Source organism: Strigops habroptila, chromosome W, assembly GCF_004027225.2.
Source record: "Strigops habroptila isolate Jane chromosome W, bStrHab1.2.pri, whole genome shotgun sequence".
In the NCBI taxonomy this organism is placed as follows: Eukaryota; Metazoa; Chordata; class Aves; order Psittaciformes; family Psittacidae; genus Strigops; species Strigops habroptila.
The window spans coordinates 22,952,823-22,977,329 of NC_044301.2; the positions used below are offsets into that span (position 1 = coordinate 22,952,823).

General features: G+C 45.2%; 1 long non-coding RNA gene across 1 annotated transcript; it reads right to left on the reverse strand.

Moving 5' to 3' along the window:
* Positions 1–1,159: 1,159 nt before the first annotated feature.
* On the reverse strand, positions 1,160–24,011 carry LOC115618952. Its single transcript, XR_003994873.1, has 4 exons — positions 23,937–24,011; positions 20,034–20,117; positions 11,361–11,429; positions 1,160–1,200 (listed from the first exon to the last, which is right to left on the reverse strand). It is a non-coding gene; the product is annotated as an uncharacterized LOC115618952 (long non-coding RNA).
* Between the last annotated feature and the right edge of the window lie 496 nt (positions 24,012–24,507).

The window sequence follows — 24,507 nt, forward strand, 5'->3', positions numbered from 1 at the left end:
CATAAAAAGGACATGGAGCTGTTGGAGCGAGTCCAGAGGAAGGCCATGAGGATGATAAGAGGGCTGGAGCACCTCCCGTATGAAGACAGGCTGAGAGAGTTGGGGCTGTTCAGCCTGGAGAAGGGAAGGCTGCGTGGAGACCTCATAGCAGCCTTCCAGTATCTGAAGGGGGTCTACAAGGATGCTGGGGAGGGACTCTTCCTTAGGGACTGTAGTGGTAGGACAAGGGGTAATGGGTTCAAACTTAAACAGGGGAAGTTTAGATTAGATATAAGGAAGAAGTTCTTTACAGTGAGGGTGGTGAAGCACTGGAATGGGTTGCCCAGGGAGGTTGTGGATGCTCCATCCCTGGCGGTGTTCAAGGCCAGGTTGGACAGAGCCTTGAACCATGTGGTTTAGGGTAAGGTGTCCCTGCCCATGGCAGGGGGGTTGGAACTAGATGATCTTAAGGTCCTTTCCAACCCTTACGATTCTATGATTCTATGATTCTATGAACTTTATGTTACAGATGTGATAAGACATAGCACCCCTCTCACTGTCTGAAAGGATTTCCGATGTCAGCATTGACTGTTATCTGCAGACAAAAGGAGCATATTCATTAAAATAGTCTTTAGAACAGCATAATTCTAAAGGGAGTATATAAAGACATTTAAAATAGAAGCCAGGTTTCCTTTAATATTTTATGAATCTAGGTCAGATACCAGATTTTTGCATTCAATTACAATAGAGTTTCCATTTGGGAAGAAAACAACATCATTATATCCACCATCCAGCTGCAGCTATAAAGTACACCGGAACATAATTTCTGTCATGAATCTTCTCATAATGAGGCAGCTCCCACTGCTAGTAAGAAATGCTCAAAAAAATAGAGATAGATTTATTAAGAAAACACAGTTATTTATTCATAAAAATTGAATTCTACCTTGTGGTTCCAATTCTTGACTTATTTCAGTCTCATCTCCAGCGGTAACTGATCTTTGATTGGCCAACTGCCCCTCTGACAGATGTGAGAGGTCATCTTTTTCCTGTTGAATTTCTTCAGCCATCTCCTTCATGGTATCATTGTTGTGGTTTAAGCCCAGCTGGTAACTCGGAACCATGCAGCTGCTCGTTCACTCCCTCTTTTCTCCATCCTTTCGGGAGCGGGAACCCAGAACAGTCACCTGCTAGCCTTTCTTGTTTAACTTCATGTACCACATGCTATGTAAAAGTAGATAAATGTCCTGGGTTCAGTTGTAAGTTATTTTTCTCCTTCTTAGTAGCTGGCACAGTGCTGTGTTTCGACTTTAGTCTGAGAACAATGCTGATAACACACCAATGTTTTTAGTATTTATTTGCTAAATAATGCTTACTCTGATCAAGGGCTTTTCAGTCTCATGCTCTGCCAGTGGGGGGGGGGCACAAGAAGCCAAGAGGAAGCAGAGACAGGACACCTGACCCAAAGTAGCCAAAGGGCTATTCCATACCACAGCACGTCATGCCCAGTATATAAACTGGGAAGAGTTACTCAGAAGGTCAGATCACTGCTCAGGTCAGGCTGGGTATTGGTCGGCGGGTGGTGAGCAAATGTATTGTGCATCGCTTGTGTTTATTGGTTTTTTCCCCTTTCCCCTTTTTGTTTTATATTCTCTCCCCTTGTTATTTCCCTTATCATCATTGCTATTAGTGGTAGTAGTAGTAGTTTTGTATTATACCTTAGTTACTGGACTGTTCTTAACCTCTGGGATTTACCCTCTTTTGATTCTCCTCCCCATCTGTCCAGGAATGGGGGAGGAAGAAGCAGGGGAGTGAGCGAGTGGCTGTGTGGTTCTGAGTTACCATCTGGGCTTAAACCACGACTTAGTCTTTATAACACTGTTGCGTGAAAGGGTAAAATAATTTGGCAGAAAATAAACCCCCTTGCTTTCCAGCTGGTCCTCAGATATTAGAGGGGCTGGGTGCGGCTAGGCTTAGATTCTGAGTGATGCCCAATTTGCCACTATCAGTCCGGTCGCATTCAATATGTTGAATAATCACGATTCCAGATGCACTAATAGTGCACTGCACCTTCAGTCTAATCGTGCTCATGAATTAGCACGGCCACACTGAGGGAGCTGGTCGCGTTCAGTGAGAGTTTTACGATTAGCTACTTAAACAGTGCAGTTTATTAAAGCAACAGATACAGGTTCTTGTGGATTGCTGGTGATAAATACACTGTCTGCAAAAGCACATGCAAATAATAAGGTATACAACCGGGCGACAAAGTTATGAGTAATACAGCCTGGCTTTAAAGTATAAAAGTAAAAAGTAACTCTATATAGAGATTCCTAATTTTCCCTTGGAAGCACTGGATACAGTGCAAGTCTTACCCAAAGGCGTCCCTATGGGGGGGAAGAAAGGTCCAGCCCGTCGACCGGTCCCAGGAGTCGAGAGTAGTCTGCTGATGGGGTCTTCCTCAACTCATCCACGATGATGTCTTCCCTAATGACCCCCACTTTTTGGGTCATTTTTATACTATTTTTCACTTTCAAGGTGGAGCTTGAGTGACTCTAGTCATACATACCTTTATTGTTATTGGTGTAAATTTTCCTCGCTTCGCTTTTAAAGGTATATGCCACAAAAAATTCAAAGAGCATGCTCAAAGAAGGATGGTCTCACTTTGGAGGTGGGTAGCATTGGAGGTGGAGGTATGTTTTCGTATTAAAATGCATTATAATGAAGCAAAGTTCACACAAAGGACAGCATTTTGTCAAAAGATGACAGACCATTGGCTCAGGGCAGCAAGTATGCAGCTTATCAGTTTTAAGTACCACCTAGTTCCCATCTCTGCTGGTGCTATGACAGAGTTTGGCCGCAGAATCTCCACTCTGCTCCATCCTCCGTCAAGCAATGTTGTCACGGGAACCGCTGTGGAATGAATTCCTGGCATACCACGTGCAGCTGCATCTTACCCTGAAAGTCCATTTTTCCTTTATGTGTGAGCAATGCTACATTTTTAAATATAAGTTTAATTTTTAAATCATATTCAGTAATTATCCCACTGTCCAGGGTTCAGCTATAGCAGTCATTTTTCTCCTTCTTAGTAGCTGGTGCAGTGCTGTGTTTTTTAACTTTCAGCCTGGGAACGACGCTGATAACACTGATGTTTTTAGTTGTTGCTAAGTAATGTTTATTCCAACCAAGGACATTCTCAGTCTCATGCTTTGCCAGGGAGGAGGGGAAGCCGGGAGGAAGCAGAGACAGGACACCCGACCCAAAGTAGCCAAAGGGGTATTCCATACCACAGCACGTCATGCCCAGTATATAAACCAGGGGGAGTTACCCGGAAGGCCCAGATCACTGCTTGGGTTGGGCTGGGTATCGGTCGGCGGGTGGTGAGCAATTGTATCCTCTCCACTTGTTATTTCACTAATCATTATTATCACTGGTGGTAGCAGTAGCGGTTTTGTACTATACCTTAGTTGCGGGACTGCTCTTATCTCAACCCGTGGGAGTTACATTCTTCCCATTCTCCTCCCCATCCCTCCGGGAGTGGGGGGAGGAAGAAGGGGAGTGAGCGAGCGGCTGTGTGGTTCTGAGTTACCGGCTGGGCTCAAACCACGACAGTTCTTTTTGGCGCCCAACGTGGGGCTCGAAAGGTTGAGATAACGACAGATCTGACCAGAGTGTGTTTAATCATATTTGTGATAAGCATTCATTGTTACTACTCGTCACAATGGTGATTATTTGGCTCTCAGACTTGTTGCGCTTGATCTCAGAGTTTCAGCATGTTGTACCTTACTTACAGCCACTATTTGCTGTTTTAGTGTTTATCGGCTGGGGGGCCTGGGCTAAGGTTCTTGTTTCACTGTACTTCATGGTAATGACTTGTAATACAATAGACTCATTGATCATGAAACTGGTCTGGTTTGTGCTTCCAGCGTGGCCATCACCACTATACATTGGGAGGTATATAATGAAATATTTTAGCAATTGCATATCTTTCTTTTTCTCCTCGGGGGGTAAACTTACGAAGGAAGCATTCTCTTTCACCCCCCGTTCCCCCACCAGCCTATTTGCAACAGCAGTTGAGAGTTCTGAAGGTTTTAGATGGCCTTTGAGTACCCTTGAAACCTGCCTGCTGATTGTGCTGGGGATCAGCATGTTGGCAAACATACGGAGTGTGTTTTACCCACGGCCATCCCGTCGTAGGAACATCCTATTTCGTTTAATCTCAAAAATTCAGCAGTATCAGGTTCGAATCTGGTCTAGGGTTAGACGACGATATAGGAGGACCACCAGGAGATTTTCCCTGAGGCTGGACAGTTATGAGTGGCAGGGTGTGTGGGATAGTATGGGCAAGTACCTAGGCCAGTGGGCCCCTCCAGTGCTTTGGAACTTCACCACTGAACAAGTGCAACATCCGGAATAACTAGTAAAACACTTAAACGAGGTGTGCTGTCGTCCTGGTTATACCAGAGAGGGACAAATCTTGGCAACGTGCTGGGGCTTGGCCTATGCCTACAGAGCCCTGCTCAACACTATCCAGCACCTTCAAAGGGAAAAAAATGTCTCTGGATCTGATGGCAAAGCAACAGACAACGCAGCTATGCCAACTACAAGCACAGCAGCTACTCAGACCCTGACCACAACAGACAACACAGCTACTCCAAGTACAGCAGCTACATCAACCCCAGTGACAAGCACAACAGCTACTCAATCCCTGACCACAACAGACAGCACAGCTACTCCAAATACAGCAGTTACACAAACCCCAGTGACAAGCACAGCAGCTACTCAAACCCCGACAGCAACAGACAATGCAGCTGTTGGTGTTACTCAACTCCCAAGCACAACAGCTGCACCAACCCCAGCAATAGACATTGCAACCACTCCAATCCTAGTGGCAGACACTGCAGCCACTCCAACCACAGTGACAAACACTGCAGCTAAACCAAATGTCCAGTTTGTGACAATGTCTGTTGCCCCTGTAAGCAAAAGCAGACGAGAGGCACAAAGAGCAACCCCTGCAATGAAGAAAGATGAAGACCCAATGCCATTACTACATGCAACAGCATCTGAACAAGAGTTACTACTACGTGGGTCAGAGGAAGAGGAAGAAGAAGAAGAGGTCACTTCTCGACCCCGGACCTCAACCGAACTGCGGAATATGCGAAAAGATTTCACCCGTCTTCCAGGGGAGCACATTGTCACCTGGTTGCTCCGGTGCTGGGACAATGGGGCCGACGGTCACGAACTAGAAGGTAGGGAAGCCAAGCAGCTGGGATCACTTGCAAAGGAAGGAGGAATTGACAAAGCGATTGCGAGAGAGAAGCAAGCCCTCAGTCTTTGGAGGCGGCTCCTGGCAGCTGTGAAGGAAAGGTTTCCCTACAAAGACGATATTACGAATCGCTCAGCCAACTGGACCACGATAGAGAAAGGCATCCAGTCCCTGAGGGAATCAGCCATTCTAGAGATGATCTATCGTAGGCCGGATTCCAGGAACACATCCGTAGATCCAGATGAAGTCGAATGTACACGACCCATGTGGTGGAAACTTACACGGAGTGCGCCATCATCATATGCCCACACATTGGCATCAATGACCTGGAATGACGGAATATCACCAACAGTGGATTGCATGATTCGTCAACTCCGAGAGTTCGAAGACAATCTCACCCCTTCCATCATTTCAGCTGTGGAAAAACTCCTGACCCAGGAGTTCAAACAATTGAGAGACGATTTATCCGATCTATCCAGCTCCCCACGCGTACCAACCCATGTCTCAGCTATTAACAGAAGGCGCCCTACTGCTCGAGAAAGAAAATATAGGAGGTACACGCCACGGGCCACCCTATGGTTTTACCTGCGGGATCATGGAGAAGACATGAGAAAGTGGGATGGAAAACCTACTTCAGCTCTGGAGCAATGGGTGCGTGAACTGAAGAGGAGAACAATGGTCAAGGATGATCCTCCCAGGAAAGCTGCTGCTCCAGTCTCTGGTGAGCAGTTTCCCAGATGGAGTGAAAGAGCTGATTTTACTCCAGCTCCTGTGATAAGGAATACTAATCCCTTTCTACAAGACAGAAGTGGAGAATCTTATGATCACTATTAGAGGGGCCCTGCCTCCAGCCAGGTGGAGGAGAGGGATAATCGGGTTTACTGGACTGTGTGGATCAGATGGCCTGGCACATCAGTCCCACAGAAGTATAAGGCTCTAGTAGATACCGGTGCACAGTGTACCCTGATGCCATCAAGGTATCAAGGGGTGAAACCCATTTGTATTTCTGGAGTGACAGGAGGATCCCAAGCGTTAACTATGCTGGAAGCTGAAATCAGCCTGACTGGGAGGAAGTGGCAAAAGCACCCCATTGTAACTGGTCCAGGGGCTCCATGCATCCTTGGCATAGACTATCTCAGGAGAGGGTATTTCAAAGACCCAAAAGGGTATAGATGGGCTTTTGGTATCGCTGCCTTGGAGACAGAGGAAATGAAGCAGCTGTCCACCTCACCCGGTCTCTCAGAGGATCCTTCTGTTGTGGGGTTGCTGAAGGTCGAAGAACAACAAGTGCCAATTGCGACCACAACAGTGCACTGGCGGCAATATCGCACCAACCGAGACTCCTTGATTCCCATCCATAAGCTGATCCGCAGACTGGAGAGCCAAGGAGCGATCAGCAGGACCCGCTCACCCTTTAATAGCCCCATATGGCCAGTGCAAAAGTCTAATGGAGAGTGGAGATTAACAGTAGACTATCGTGGCCTGAACGAAGTCACACCACCATTGAGTGCTGCCGTACCGGACATGTTAGAACTTCAGTATGAACTGGAGTCAAAGGCAGCCAAGTGGTATGCCACAATTGACATTGCCAATGCATTTTTCTCAATCCCTTTGGCAGCAGAATGCAGGCCACATTTTGCTTTCACTTGGAGGGGCGTCCAGTACACTTGGAACCGACTGCCCCAGGGGTGGAAACACAGCCCTACCATCTGCCATGGATTGATCCAGACTGCACTGGAACAGGGGCAAGCTCCAGAACACCTGCAATACATTGATGACATCATCGTGTGGGGTGATACAGCAGAAGAAGTTTTTGAGAAAGGGAGGAAGATAATCCAAATCCTGCTGAAGGCCGGTTTTGCCATAAAACGGAATAAGGTCAAGGGACCTGCACAGGAGATTCAATTTTCGGGAATAAAATGGCAAGATGGACGCCGCCAGATCCCCACAGACGTGATCAACAAGACAACAGCAATGTCTCCACCAACTAACAAGAAAGAAACACAAGCTTTCTTAGGTGTTGTGGGGTTCTGGAGAATGCACATCCCAAATTACAGTCTGATTGTAAGCCCTCTCTACCACGTGACCCGGAAGAAGAATGATTTCAAATGGGGCCCTGAGCAACAACAAGCCTTTGAACAAATTAAACGAGAAATAGTTCATGCAGTAGCCCTTGGACCAGTCCGGGCCGGGCCAGATGTGAAAAATGTGCTCTATACCGCAGCTGGGGAGAACGGTCCTACCTGGAGCCTCTGGCAGAAAGCTCCAGGGGAGACTCGAGGTCGACCCCTTGGCTTTTGGAGTCGGGGATATAAAGGATCCGAGGCCAGCTATACTCCCACTGAAAAAGAGATACTGGCAGCCTATGAAGGGGTTCGAGCTGCCTCAGAAGTGATTGGAACTGAAGCGCAGCTCCTCCTGGCACCCCGGTTGCCTGTGCTGGGCTGGATGTTCAAAGGCAGGGTCTCCTCTACACATCATGCAACTGATGCTACATGGAGTAAGTGGGCCGCACTAATTACACAACGAGCTCGAATAGGAAATCCCAGTCGTCCAGGAATTCTAGAAGTCATCATGGACTGGCCAGAGGGCAAAGATTTTGGGATGTCACCAGAAGAGGAGGTGATGCGTGCTGAAGAGGCCCCACCATATAATGAACTGTCAGAGAGTGAAAAGCAATATGCCTTGTTTACTGATGGGTCCTGCCATATTGTGGGAAAGCATCAGAGATGGAAGGCAGCTGTGTGGAGTCCCCTGGGACAAGTTGCAGAAACTGCTGAGGGAGAGGGTGAATTGAGTCAGTTTGCAGAGGTGAAAGCCATCCAGCTGGCCTTGGACATTGCTGAACGAGAAAAATGGCCAGTACTTTATCTCTATACTGACTCATGGATGGTGGCAAATGCCCTGTGGGGGTGGTTGCAGCAATGGAAGCAGAGCAACTGGCAACGCAGAAGTAAACCCATCTGGGCTGCTGCATTGTGGCAAGATATCGCTGCTCGGGTGCAGAACCTGGTGGTGAAGGTACGCCACGTAGATGCTCATGTACCCAAGAGTCGGGCCACTGAGGAACACCAGAATAACCAGCAAGTGGATAAAGCTGCTAAGATTAAAGTGGCTCAGATGGACTTGGATTGGCAACATAAGGGTGAATTATTTTTAGCCCGGTGGGCCCATGACACCTCAGGCCATCAAGGCAGAGATGCAACATATAGATGGGCTCGTGATCGAGGGGTGGACTTAACGATGGACACTATTGCCCAGGTTATTCACGAATGTGAAACATGTGCTGCAATTAAGCAAGCCAAGCGGTTAAAGCCTCTCTGGTATGGAGGACGATGGCTGAAGTACAAGTATGGGGAGGCCTGGCAGATTGACTATATCACACTCCCACCGACCCGCCAAGGCAAGCGTTATGTGCTTACCATGGTAGAAGCAACCACCGGCTGGCTGGAAACATACGCTGTGTCCCACGCCACTGCCTGGAACACTATCCGGGGCCTTGAGAAACAAGTCTTGTGGCGACATGGCACCCCAGAGAGAATTGAGTCAGACAATGTGACTCATTTCCGGAACAACCTCATAGACACTTGGGCCAAAGAGCATGGCATTGAGTGGGTATATCACATCCCCTACCATGCACCAGCCTCTGGGAAAATCGAACGGTACAATGGGCTGTTAAAAACTACCCTGAGAGCAATGGGTGGTGGGACTTTCAAACACTGGGATACACATTTACCAAAAGCCACCTGGTTGGTCAACACTAGGGGATCTGCCAACAGGGCTGGCCCAGCCCAATCAGAACTTTTACATACTGTAGAGGGGGATAAAGTTCCTGTGGTGCACATAAAGAATTTGTTGGGGAAGACAGTCTGGGTTATTCCTGCTTCAGGTAAAGGCAAACCCACTCGTGGGGTTGCTTTTGCTCAGGGACCTGGATATACTTGGTGGGTAATGCGGGAAGATGGGGAAGTCCGATGTGTACCTCAAGGGGATTTGATTTTGGGGGAAAACAGCCAATGAACTCAATTGTACGCTGTTGCCTGCTCTATAACACTTTTATAGCCCACCAGCTAGATATCTTCAGGTCGCCAGCCATTGACCCTGACTTCCTTCCGATCATCACCTCAACAAAGAATGAATTTTGAGGAAACCAGACGAGCTCAGCAGTGACCAGATGAGTTTGGCGGTATCATCAGCAGGCAACAACCCAACACTACGTACCGTCCCTCCTGCCCTGAAAGACTATTACAAGAGATGGAGCCTGACATCATGGACTGGATGAGTTCAGCAATTTTACAGGGATTGGTCCATGGACTAGGGAATGATATCTTTCTCTGTGTGTGGGTGTGGGTGTATATATATGTGTATATATGAGACAGGGGTGATGGTGTGCTGAGAGATGTGGGATCTGAGCATGACATGAATGGTATGGAATAAGGGGTGGATACTGTCCTGGGTTCAGCTGTAGCAGTCGTTTTTCTCCTGCTTAGTAGCTGGAGCAGTGCTGTGTTTTTTAACTTTCAGCCTGGGAACAACGCTGATAACACCGATGTTTTTAGTTGTTGCTAAGTAATGTTTATTCCAACCAAGGACTTTCTCAGTCTCATGCTTTGCCAGGGAGGAGGGGAAGCCGGGAGGAAGCAGAGACAGGACACCTGACCCAAACTAGCCAAAGGGGTATTCCATACCACAGCACGTCATGCCCAGTATATAAACCGGGGGGAGTTACCCGGAAGGCCCGAGATCACTGCTCGGGTGGGGCTGGGTATCGGTCGGCGGGTGGTGAGCAATTGTATCCTCTCCCCTTGTTATTTCACTAATCGTTATTATCATTGGTGGTAGCAGTAGTGGTTTTGTATTATACCTTAGTTACTGGACTGCTCTTATCTCAACCCGTGGGAGTTACATTCTTCCCATTCTCCTCCCCATCCCTCCGGGAGTGGGGGGAGGAAGAAGGGGGGGGGGAGTGAGCGAGCGGCTGTGTGGTTCTGAGTTACCGGCTGGGCTCAAACCACGACACAAAGAAAGAATTCCCTAATGATGTTTAGTTGTGTAAACATGACTATTTTAATTGTTTGGTACCTGTCAACATATATATGGCCTGTTATATTTCCGGATTCATTTATATTTCAGCTCTTTCATTTCTACAAGACTTTTAGTCTGAAAAACCTAAAACAAACCCCAAAACAAACCACCACCACCTTATTCATTTGGCAATTTTATAACTTAAATTATACAGTATTTTCTATTTCAAAAGCAAACTGAAATGATACAAGAGAATTGACTTTGCTACAAAATGTAAATATGTTATCTAAGGTGACCAATCTTTAGTGCATAAATTATTCTGACGTAATCTTATTCCTTCCTCTCTCTTTGAGTATAATTACATAGAATAATACCTCATCAATGGATATAACATTACAGACATGGCATCTTCCATGGAAATTTACTGGAGACCTATGCCTTGTTTATTATCCAACAATTTTCCTCTTGGACTGAATTTTCCACAGCAACACTGATGCCTCAGCTCCCACCCTCAAAATCCATGAGATAACTTTCAGCTGTTCACAGAACAACCAGGTTTTCCAAAACTGGTCCTTGAATAGTTATTTCTAACACATTTGGAGCCACACGAAGCAAAGCAATGTTAACCAACACTTAAGAGCCTTATTCTATAAATAAAGGTTATCTTCGAAGTTTTCAACCCATAGAAAACTGACTTTATGTCTTTTTTATGCTCCTCCTTGGCATAGATGTGTTACACCCACTGTGTTTTAAGCAATGTTTGGCCATTCTTTTTAATTCCTTCAGTGGAATATTCCAAAGTTACTCCATTTCATCATCATTCCCCCCCACTATGTAATGGTAATTTTGAGAGGGAAGACAAAATAGACTTCATCCAAACATTGAAGGAAATAAGGAATGAGATTCCTCCCATTCTAATGGCCAAAAATAAGAAGATTGTCATCACAAGGAATTACTTTTTTCATATTTCAGAGATGTTTTTGTGATCTTACTTTACTGTAGTTGAATTTTTGATGCATGACTGAAGGAATAACATACACATGGAGTTCAAATGCAATGCATTATATAAACCCACAAAACCTGAATAATCTCATACCTCTGAAACACTTGGAACTCTTGAAGCCTCCATCTTCTGTGCAAGTTCCATGTTATTTTCAACAGAGCCCTAAGTTATGGGTGAAATAAGGGGAAGCCTTTAATATATAGTAGACAATTAACACAGAGATATATATAAATTTACTGGTGGAGAAGTGTTGGGACAGGAAATTATGTCCTCCTTTGCTTCCCTGCATTAGCACTGCTGCTTACAACAGTTTAGGCAAGTCAAACCACTCATCCCACTTTTTAGTGAGTCTTTCTTCTTTTCCAGAAACAACTATTTGCTTTGACATATGTCACATTAATATCCAAGAACTAGATTCTCTGCTATTCAGAAAATGAACAGGAAAATGAAACAGACTGTTCCTGTCCAGTTTTAATCTGTTGAACTTCTAATTCTCTTGCATGGACACTATTTTGCCATTTCAGCACAAAATTTAGACATCATAGAAGCCCCAGCTATTTCATTACTTAGTTTGAGGAGAGACGACAATGGACCCTACACAATTCAATGTGAATCAAGCAGAAGCCACTTTACTGTTCCCACGATCCCTTTATATACAGAGTTTTCTATCTCTACATGCGGTCACGCACCTTTTGATTTGTAAAAGCCCTCTTGCACGAGGCAATCACGCGGCTCGGTAAGTGTCCTTATTGGATCACCTAATTCCTGGTGTTCTTCCCAGCTCTCTGATGGCTGGTTCACATCCTCTTATCTTCTTCTTGGTATGCGGCTGCATGCTTAGAAGAGGCCCTCATATGGCTGGTTCATCACATGTCCACTGTCCTCCAAATACGACCCCACAATTCCCCCTTTTTCTCTTTGAACCAGCCAAGCTTTCTTCAAGGAATTAGTAATCATGTTAGACACTCCCTTTAAGACATAGGGAACGATTAACAATACAATCACAGTTATACTTAAAATTACAATGCCTTGTTTACAAAGATCTAAAAGCCATCCCGTTATGCCCCAACCCCTTAACCACTTATCTAAACCTGAATTGACCACCGTTAGTTTGTTCATGTTGTCTTTTATCTCCTTGAGACTTTTATGAATTGACTCCGAATGGTCAGAGAGATTCATACAACACATCGCTTCAAAATCCTCATGCCCATGACCCTGTGCTAAAAGCAAAAATCAATTGCAGCTCTATTTTGCAAAACAGCATGTCTTGTGCTATCTACATCATTAAGCATTTGTGTAAGTACTTTTGACGTTAAATTTATCTACTTTGCAGCCCAACACCCTAATTCAGTCACGTCTTCTAATGCTTTTGCTGCAGCTACTCCAGGTGCAAACAAGGAGGCGATAACTCAAGACGGCACATCCCAAAATTGTACCTGACCATTACAATCGGGCCTCAGTTGTATCCTTGTTGACAAGTAATATTGAGCTCTAACTTAAACAATGTGTCATTTGACACATATCCCTTGAACCATTGTGACTGATAACCTTCTACCCCATGCATGCTCTAGAACTTCGACAATACCATCTGAGCCCACAATACTCGCAAACACACAAACTCCAAGGCTCCCAAGTTCCACAGTTATGGCACGGAGTCCTTAGGTGCTGGGGTGTTTTCGGGTGGGTCATGCAACTTTTCTTGCCATGGCTTTACCCACTTGGCTGGTATCCATCTGGTTCCTGTATCTGTAACAACACATTCATATCCTCTTCCCCATGTGATTAACTTAAATGGTCCTTCCCAGGCCCCTGTTATCTCGTTTTTAATCATTACCTTACATTGTCTGCTCTTAACTTCTTCCAACCCTCCTTGTAGACCAGCCCAGTGTTTTACCATTGGTGGCACCAAGCTATCTTGCGGCAATTGTAAGAAATTTAACACATATAGGACTTTGTTTAATCTATCAGTTGGTGATACAGTACTTTCTCCCCCATTTTGTTTTTGAAGCAAACGCTTCAATGTCTGATTCATACGTTCGAAAATAGTCTGACCGGTAGGTGAATGGGGCGTACCCGTCACGTGAGTAATGCCCCAGAGCTGGAAAAACGCTTGCGCGGAATGAGCTACATAGCCAAGGCCATCGTCAGTTTTGATTTCTTGTGGCACGCCAAGGGCCACTATAGCCGAATGCATGTGACGCTGCACGTGTTTGCTAGATTCGCCAGTCTGAGCTGTAGGCCAAACTGCAAGAGAAAAACAATCCAAGCAGACATGCACATATTTTTGTTCACCGAATTCTGGGACATGCGTAACATCCATTTGCCAAATTTCTAAGGGTCCAGTACCACGAGGATTGACTCCAGGAGCCAAGCCTCCAGTATACTGTTGACAATCTGGGGCACGACTGGACAATGCCCGGGGCATCTGATTCAGATAGCCCGAATTGGCGGCGCAGTACTTTGGCTGACTGGTGGAAAAATTCATGAGACCGTCTGGCTTGCGCGAACCGGTCCGTTGAGGGAGCCGCCCATAGCAGCACTACCAGCTTGTCGGCTCTCCGGTTGCCTTCCGCTAAGCCTTCGATTATTCCTGTGTGACTCCGAATATGGGTGATAAAATATTCACATTGTCTTTCTGACAGCAATAGCCACAACCTCTGAAATAGTTTGTACAATACCTCATCGTTTCTCTCTTTCAGCAATGCTCGTTCTATACGTGATACAACTCCTACTACATATAGTGAATCACAAACAACATTGACTGGTGTTGTCTTCCATTGAGCAAACACTTCTACCACGGCTCGCAACTCCAAATGTTGTGTGGAGCCTTGACAGTCTGTTAAAACTACATCATGCCATTGCCCGTTGGCCTGCCACGTGATGGCAGCCTTTTGAGATCTTCCTCCTGCGTCTGTAAAGACTGTAGCACCGTCTACCAGACATGCAGAGCGTCTAGGTCGCTCTTCTATTTGACAGAAATGTAGTACACTAAAAAACTTGTGTGGTGGATAGTGCACCTTCGCTTCACCCGAATAATCCAGCAATGCCACTTGCAATAAAATACACTGGCGCAAAGCCCAAGCTAAATATTCTGCCACTAAAGGTATTATGATAAAAGATGGTTCTTTCCCTGCTATTTCAACAATTCGATTTCGCCCCCTCATGATTAATTGTGCTAGCGCCTCCATTCATGTTGTAACTGTCCGCTTTGACTGTGCCGATAAAAACACCCACTCTAATAACCGCAAAGGATCTCTTCCAGGAATCCATTGCAGTATTACAGCAAAAGGGTGCTGCTCACTACTGATTATTGCTAAACCTATCCCATAATCAGGGTTCCAGCAATGGGTATAGGCCTTACTAACTTTTACGCTAATCTGCTGTAAAGCCTCTTTGGCCTCATTTGTCAATGTCCGGGGTGCGTTTGCACCACCTCCTCCCCCGAGTAACCTCATCAGAGGTGCCAACTCCTCATTGGTAATACCACATAGGTCCTCACCCAGTTTAAATCTCCTAACAATTTTTGTACATCATTCAAGGTGTGGATCTCTGTCTGGAGTTCCACCTTTTGAGGTCGAACAACTGCTTTGTCGATTTCCCAGCCAAGATACTTCCATACTTCTGTTTGTTGTACTTTTTCAGGGGCCAATTGTAGCCCGTTTGACTGCAACACATTTTGTAATTCAACAATCAATTGGTCTCCATTCAGCTGTTTTCCGGCTATCAAAATGTCATCCATGTAATGATAAATAAGCAAGTCTGGATGCGCTTCATGTACCGGAGTAAGTGCCCAGGCCACGTAAACCTGGCACATGGTGAATTTTTCATGCCCTGCGGTAACACTACCCAGTGGTACCTTTCATAGGTTCACTTTAGTTTACGCTCAGTAGAGAAAAAGCAAATTTCTGATAATCTTCTGGATGCAGGGGAATGGTAAAAAAGAAATCTTTTAAATCGATAATTAAAATGTCCCAATTTTTTGGAATCATATTTGGGGAGGGTAATCCAGGCTGTAACGCCCCCATATCCTCCATGACCTCATTAATTTTTCTCAGATCATGCAATAGGCGCCATTTGCCATTTCTCTTTGGAATTGTAAAAATTGGGGTATTCCAAGGGCTTGTGGTCGGTTTAATGTGACCTTTCTCTAATTGCTCCTGTCCCTTTCCAAAGCTAAAATTAAGGGATCTGGCAGAGCTCTCTTAATTCCACATTCCTTCTGCCACTCCTGCTGGTTTCTTAACGTGAAAAACATATCTGCATACATTACTTTGCTCTGTTGATATCCCATTATTAATTTTACACACACACACAAGGGATCCCACAAACATACTCCACGCAACTACAATACCTAAAACACAAACAAAATCCAATTAGACAAACAACTATTAAGGACACAATCACAACATACAGTGCAGCCTTAACCATATTATATCGTCAACACCAAAATCGTTACCGTGATAATCCACAAAACTAGGTCAAATACCAGCAAGTCACAAACAGAAACAAATCCAAATGTATACCAATCGAGCGCTAGCAGCTGGGTATACGCCTTTACTTACGAGATTTCTGTATCTCAATTTACGGAAGGCTCCAAACAAAAGGTTAACCCACCAAAATCCAAAATTCAAACAGACTCCCGCGCAGGACGTCTCTTACGACTTACGGAATGTTAACCAAAACAAAACAATATTTACAAAAGAATACCTTCTTAAAGATGGTCCTTGTCTGCTCCTGCAGTGATCCGAGTGAGTCGAGGGGTCCCTCCGGGAAAATTCCCTGGGGGCCCTAGGGAGCCCTGTTCTCAGCGGGTCCTGCAGCCGAGCAGAGAGGGTCCCATCTGGGTCGCCAAACTGATTCGTAGAACTCGTTAAGAACTTGCCAACTTAATTAGTTCGGTAACACTGCTGGCATAAATGAGTGATTTCTCCTTGTCCTTCTACTTATCAGTTAACTTCGCTACATCACCTCCTGAACATCTGCTTAGTTTCAGCTACTCCTTAGCTACAATCCTGTTTTGGCTACAATAAATTTTGTGCGAAGGTCATAAGGTTCCAAAACTATGTCAGCTACAACGATTCATCTTAGACAAGGACCCTTATTGTGTTCTTTTGGTCGGGCCTTTTTTAGGTTTGGAAAGTTTTGTTTTTATATACAAAGCCACCAAGCTTAAAGTTACTTAGAACTAAATTTTCTTATTTACAAAAGATTATATTTCATTTTGTACTTCCTTGTCTCAAATCCCCCCTTTTTCTATCCTTTTGCAAATTCTTTCGCAAATTTTTTTTTTTTTCCACTAACGCATTCTGAATAATCCCTCTCCATCATCGTGTTGGGTCCCAATCAGTTTTAGCAGTTTCATCTCTTGCCTCCCCCCACCCCCTGGAGCTTCCTGCAGCTTCGCCTCTCGCCTCCCCCCACCCCCTGGAGCTTCCCGCAGCTTGCTATCACACCCTCCTCCTCCCCCCTGTGTTCTTCTCAAGTGATCTTATCTCTTTCCAAGTCCTCCAACTTTCGAAGTAGTTTCTGTGCCCAGTCCGGTTCCCTGTGGGGCTCGAGCATGGATGATTTTCGCAGAGACGTTGGTGGGGGAGGCGTGGACGGAGGGAGAGGTGGAAAAAGTGATGGCTGGCTCTTGGAGTGAGACGGGTCAGGTGGGACGGGCGGCGGTTCTCCCCTGGGTGGCTTTTCTATGCAAGGGTCGGGAGGTGTGGATAGGCTGGTAACGGAGGTGAGCAGAGGCCACAGATCAATGGGCAGAACTATTGCCTGAAGCAGAGCTTAGGCCTTTTGGCAACTATAGGGTTACTTAGCAAGAGCAGCTAAGGCTATGCATAAGGAAGTGTGAGCAGAAACCGCAAAGACTTAGCAAGAGCAGCTAGAGCTATGTATAAGGAACTAACGCTACGTATAAGGAACTAAAACTATGTGTAAAGAAGTAACGGTTGTGTTGAAACTTTCCACTGAAAGAAAGAACAGGACGTGAAATTACAAAAAGCAGAAGGTTTTAAGGATGGCGACAGATATGCAATATTTAGCAAGTAAACCGCGATATTTAGCAAAGTAAGCATGTTAGACTTTTTGGGAGGACCAATGAAATCGTTGTATCCAGGTGTATGAGGCTTAGCTAACAGAACAATGTAACTATATAGTCAGATGTATCGGCAATAAACTTTGGCAATCACTTGATCACATTGGTCGTCTAAGCGTTGTCCGTGACTCCCGCGTCAACAGGGAGGCAGCGGTACGGACCAGGATTCATCCACTTCCATCCCCTCTTTTTTCCGGGGATCCATCTCGTCCTCTGTTGGAGGTGCCGATGGGGCAGCGGGGGAAGGGACAGGGAGCCGATCGAAAACTTTGATCTTAGACGATGGGGGCTGTAAAGCTATAAAGCTCCAGCAGCAGCTGATCGCTCCGCCCTCATCGCTTGAAGGGTCATTAGAATCAGCTTCCAAGTTGTTGCTAGTCCCTTAGCTTCTTTGTTGCCGTCGCTTACGGCATCCCATAACCATTCCCCAACCTTTTCCCAAGTTTCGACCTTAAAAGCAGCCTGTGGATCTGGGGGAAACCCGTTCTCTCAGCACCATATCAGTAATTTTCGGAGCACAAGCTCATCGTGTTTAATTCCTCTCTTAGAGAGTATATGTAGGAGCAGTTTCACAATTGCACTTTCTTCCTTTGTTACACTCTGCCCCATCTCTTATTACTGGCTGCTCACCTCTAAGGGTGTCCCGTTGCAACGTACATTCTTTTTCTTCACGGACCGTCCTCCGATCCGTCCCGACTCCAGTCCTGCTGGTTCGGCTCTCCAGCCGGTCCTCTCCTTCGGGGTTGCTCCTGGTACTATCGTATGACGATCACGTCGGGGTCACCAACTGAGGAGAGACGACAATGGACCCTACACAATTCAACATGAATCAAGCAGAAGCCACTTTATTGTTCCCACGATCCCTTTATATACAGAGTTTTCTATCTCTACATGCAGTCACGCACCTTTTGATTGGTAAAAGCCCTCTTGCACGAGGCAATCACGCGGCTCGGTAAGTGTCCTTATTGGATCACCTAATTCCTGGTGTTCTTCCCATGTATCCGACTGCAGATGTTTTCTTCCTCTTATCTTCTTCTTGGTATGCGGCTACGTGTTTAGAAGAAGCTCTCTGATGGCTGGTTCACATCCTCTTATCTTCTTCTTGGTATGCAGCTGCATGCTTAGAAGAGGCCCTCATATGGCTGGCTCATCACATGTCCACTGTCCTCCAAATACGACCCCACATTAGTTCTAACAGTACTTTTGTCTCTAACCAGGCAGTGAGGCTTGGATTTTTAAAACAGCTAGGGGAGCTGCCTACCCAGTAATGAAGACTTACTATGGAGACTGAGTAGCTGTCTCCCTCAGAAAATCCTAGTTTGTGAAATATTGTCCAAATTGGAGAAGTTACTGTTTAGACAGCTGAACAGAAATATGTTGTGTGTGTAACTCTATGGCCCACATTTCACTTTTCCATATCTAAGCTCTTGAAAGAATTGATTTCACAATTTGACTTTTTTATAATTATTATTTTTTATTTATTAATTAAATACAAAAGATCTACTTAATTTTTATTTCCAGTCTATACTGTATGGCTCAAAACAAAGTTCTAGTCATGATTAAATAATAGCAGAACCACCTGTGAATTGCAAACTGATCTTAACATCAATTGTTTTCACAGTGTGTGTAATCTCAGATGATAAACCTTGTTCAAGAGGTGACTCTGAACTGTGTCAAATTGTGTATCTCGTTAGCACGACATTCAGGATCTATTTGGATCAAGCTGGTTTCTTAAGCCATTTATATGTCCGTGCAAGTGGTATGCTGTACAAAGACACATTAATTAATAAGCCAGAGAGCTGAGAAACACAGTGCACAGACAGCTGATTTGTGCTGTTAGAATCTGCCCTAAGTCTAGGAAAGTTGAAGCTTGTAAGCTGTTGTAGTGGTTTGAGCCCAGCCGGTAACTCAGAACCACACAGCCGCTCGATCACTCCCCCCCCTTCTTCCTCCCCCTGCTCCTGGAGGGATGGGGAGGAGAATCGGAAGAATGTAACTCCCACGGGTTGAGATAAGAGCAGTCCAGTAACTAAGGTATAATACAAAACCACTACTGCTACCACCAATGATAATAATGATTAGTGAAATAACAAGGGGAGAGGATACAGTTGCTCACCACCCGCCGACCGATACCCAGCCCGACCCGAGCAGCGATCTGGGCCTTCCGGGTAACTCCCCCTGGTTTATATACTGGGCATGACGTGCTGTGGTATGGAATACCCCTTTGGCTACTTTGGGTCAGGTGTCCTGTCTCTGCTTCCTCCCGGCTTCCCCTCCTCCCTGGCAGAGCACGCGACTGAGAAAGTCCTTAGTTGGAATAAACATTACTTAGCAACAACTAAAAACATCAGTGTTATCAGCATTGTTCCCAGGCTGAAAGTTAAAAAACACAGCACTGCACCAGCTACTAAGAAGGAGAAAAATGACTGCTATAGATGAACCCAGGACAGCTGTGGAGGATACCAAGCAATTCTGAGGGAGTCACACAAATATCCCTATATTGTATCCCCCACCTATATGCAGTACTATGCTATCCTTCATTGCCTGGGACATCCCAGTCTTGTGCTGTTAAAATAATTGAGTGTTCTCAATTATTAGTTCTATAAATTGTCCACACTGAGATGTAAGTAGCCTTTCTTGCTTCAACATGCATGAGAAAAATACTTAAAACTTACTGCCATCCGATTTTTACCAAGATCCAGAAAAGATACTCTCTTGTCTGCTTGAGCTGCACACTGCCTTGGTTTGGGTGTTGGTTTCTGTAATAAAACAAATAGACTGTTTATTGCCACATTCTACCCATGTTATTTTACAGTAAATTTTGAGGAACCTCAAATTTCCTCAAAGCCAAATCTAAGTGCACTAAATTCAATTCTAAACAGGCAAGATGGTGTAGATGCTGTTTGAATAAGCATAACCCTTACAACTGGAGATACCTTTCAGAATTCAGCCACGCAGATTGAAGGAGGCGATCCTGCCCCTCTACTCTGCTCTCGTGAGACCCCACTTGGAGTAGTGCCCAGTTCTGGTGTCCTCAACATAAGAAGGACATGGAGCTGTTGCAGCAAGTCCAGAGGAGGGCCACAAGGGATGGAGCACCTCCCGTATGAAGACAGGCTGAGAAAGTTGGGGCTGTTCATCCTGGAGAAGAGAAGCTGCGTGGAGACCTCCTAGCAGCCTTCCAGTATCTGAAGGGGGCCTAGAAGGGACTGTAGCGATAGGACAAAGGGAAATGGGTTTAAACTTAAACAGGGGAAGTTCAGGTTAGATATAAGGAAGAAGTTCTTTACCGTGAGGGTGGCGAGGCACTGGAATGGGTTGCCCAAACAAGTGGTAAATGCTCCATCCCTGGCAGTGTTCAAGGCTAGGTTTGACAGAGCCTTGGGCCACATGGTTTAGTGCAAGGTATCCCTGCCCATGGCAGGGGGGTTGGAACTAGATAAACTTAAGGACCTTTCCAACCCTAACCATTCTATGATTCTATAAAACTCCACAGAGCATCTATGGAATGCAATGTGAGTTCCAGGTAAGAAATAATTGTAGGACTGAAGTCAGTGGTATCATATATGTGGTAGAATGCTTTATTATTATCCTTTATGGAGTGCTTGATTTTTTTTCTTGTTCTGTAGGCTTACTGTATCTTTGACACCTTTACTCATGCCACTCCTCTTGGAAAATTTTAATACAGAAACAAGACTGGTAATAGTTACAAAATTAAAAAAATGATCCAGAATCAGTTCTGTCATGATGTTATAAGACAAAAAATAATAACGAAAAAGTGGTTTATTACTCTTCATGCTTTAATCTCTTTAATGTAGAGATTATCCTATATTTCCACTGATATTTATACACAAAAAAAAAATAAAATCTTTACACTACTTTTAATTTATCAGAGATTTTTAAGAAGCTATTGGGTATCTTAGCACCATGCTGCAGGCACCAGACTAACAGAGTGTGGTGCGGATACACCTATGTATCTAGATTCTGTATGAACTTCTAGGAGACCACAGAAACAATAGCTGATTTCATGACTGTCATAAATTTCAACCATACCCCTGAAGTTGCACAAGCATGTGACTACATATTATGCAGGATATTTACATTGGAAAGAGAATTAATAAGTACTAAATTTAGAGGAAAGACATTTAATGATTGTTATTTCTCCTCTCTTTCCCCCCTGCCCTTTTGCTAACCTCCTATCTACCACTGTAAAAGACTTGAAAAATTTTTGGACACAAGAATGATTTCACTTCCCAAAGTAAGTCAAAGATGGTAGTTATACAAAGTATTTGTGCTATATATTTATTTTAGAGAGAGCAGACTTTGGCCACTTCAGGAACCTGCTTAGTAAGGTTCCATGGGATAAAGCCCTAGAGGGCAGGGGGGCCCAAGACTGCTGGTAGATATTCAAGGATCACCTGCTACATGCTCAGGAGGATTGTGTCCTGACTAGAAGGAAGTGCAGCAAGAGGGCCAGGAGACCTCCATGGATGGACAAGGAGCTGCTGAGGAAACTTAGAGGGAAAAAAGAAGCTTATAGAAGGTGGAAGCGAGGACAGGCGGCCTGGGAAGAATACAGGAACATTGTCCGGGAAGCTAGGGACCAGGTCAAGAAAGCTAAGGCCCAGCTAGAATTAAATATGGCAAGGGATGTGAAAGATAACAGGAAGGGCTTCTATAGGTATGTTGCAAACAAAAGATAGACTAGGGACAACATGGGCCCTCTCCGGAAGCTAACAGGAGAACTGGCTACCATGGATTTGGAGAAGGCTGAGGTTCTCAATGACTTCTTTGCCTCAGTCTTCACTAGCAAATGCTCTGACCACACCACCCAAGTCTTGGAAAGCAAATGCAGGGACTGTGAGAATGAAGACCTTAGGCCCACTGTAGGAGAGGATCAGGTTCGAGACCATCTTAAGAACCTGAACGTGCACAAGTCCATGGGACCTGATGAAATCCATCCACGGGTCCTGAAGGAGCTGGCGAATGAAGTTGCTAAACCAATGTCCATCATATTTGGAAAATCATGGCAGTCAGGTGAAGTCCCCAACAACTGGAAAAAGGGAAATATAACCCCATTTTCAAGAAGGGGAAGGTGGAAGATCCAGGGAACTACAGACCAGTCAGTCTCACCTCTGTGCCTGGCAAAATCTTGGAGCAGATTTTCCTGGAAAGCATGCTAAGGCACATGAAAAACAACAAGGTGGTTGGTGACAGCCAACATGGTTTCACTAAGGGGAAATCCTGCCTGACCAATGTGGTGGCCTTCTATGATGGGGCTATGGAACTGATGGACAGCGGCAGAGCAGTTGACGTCATCTACCTGGACTTGTGCAAAGCGTGCGACACTGTCCCGCGTGACATCCTTGTCTCTAAATTGGAGAGACATCAATTTGATGTATGGACCACTCGGTGGATAAAAAACTGGCTCGATGGCCGCACTCAAAGAGTTGTGGTAAATGGCTCAATGTCCAGTTGGAAAACAGTAACAAGTGGTGTCCCTAAAGGATCCATCTTGGGACCTGTCCTGTTCAACATCTTTGTCAGTGACATGGACAGTGGGATTGAGTGCACCCTCAGCAAGTTAGCTGACGACACCAAGCTGTGTGGTTCGGTTGATATGCTGGAGGGAAGGGATGCCATCCAGAGGGACCTTGAGATGCCTGTGAGGTGGGCCAATTCCAACCTCATGAAGTTTAACCAAGCCAAGTGTAAGGTCCTACACCTGGGTTGGGGCACTCCCAGGCACAGCTACAGGTTGGGCAGAGAAGAGATTCAGAGCAGCCCTGCAGAGAAGGACTTGGGGGTGTTGGTTGATGAGAAGCTTAACATGAGCCAGCAGTGTGCGCTCGCAGCCCAGAAAGCCAACCGTATCTTGGGCTGCATCAAAAGGAGCATGACCAGCAGGTCAAAGGAGGTGATCCTGCCCCTCTACTCTGCTCCTGTGAGACCTCACTTGGAGTACTGCATTCAGTTCTGGTGTCCTCAACATAAAAAGGACATGGAGCTGTTGGAGCGAGTCCGGAGGAGGGCCATGAGGATGATAAGAGGGCTGGAGCACCTCCCGTATGAAGGCAGGCTGAGAGAGTTGGGGCTGTTCAGCCTGGAGAAGAGAAGGCTGCGTGGAGACCTCCTAGCAGCCTTCCAGTATCTGAAGGGGGTCTACGAGGATGCCAGAGAGGGACTCTTCCTTTGGGACGGTAGTGGTAGGACAAGGGGTAATGGCTTCAACCTTAAACAGGAGAGGTTTAGATTAGATATAAGGAAGAAGTTCTTTACAGTGAGGGTGGCGAGGCACTGGAATGGGTTGCCCAGGGAGGTTGTGAATGCTCCATCCCTGGCAGTGTTCAAGACCAGGTTGGACAGAGCCTTGGGTGACATGGTTTAGTGCGAGGTGTCCCTGCCCATGGCAGTGGGGTTGGAACTAGATGATCTTAAGGTCCTTTCCAACCCTTATTATTCTATGGTTCTATGATTTACAGTAAGGACAAATCCTGGTCAGCAGGGAAGAATTAAATGACCTGCTGTAACAAGTCTTTTATATCTCTTAACTTCTGCAAGTTTGTTAAATTACTTACTGTCACTAATGAAGTAAAAGAAGGAGACAGGACTGGAGGCTGAGATTTTTTCCTCAGCTAGTAATTTAGTTGCCAGTGATTTCTCATTTTGAATGTAATTCCCTACATCTGTAGCCCTTGTTGATCCACTTGGGGTAGGTAGACACATTTCCATTTTAATTCAACTGTGATGGTACCAGCAGTCTTTCAGAATCTGATAGCTCAAAAGTACCTGAAAACAAAATGAAAATATCTTGTCTAAATTATCTTATTCTATACGTATACAAGAAAATGCAATGCCAAACTGAATGGGATTCAGGAATTAAGTAACTTAAAAGTCTTCATTTTAGAAGGCAAATAGTGTCAAAATGCCCAATATAACACTACGGATATTCGAAACATGGGATTTAGAAGGGACTGGATTACTGCATTAGTAGAAGATGTCCTGTAGGTTTCTCAGATAATCCAATACCAGATAATATTCTTATAGACATATTTCAAAAGATCTAACTAAAACATTTCCATGTTTTACTAATACTCTTTCGTTAAAGAAAATAAGAGTTTTAAAAAACTCTGAGTAGCTAAATCTACC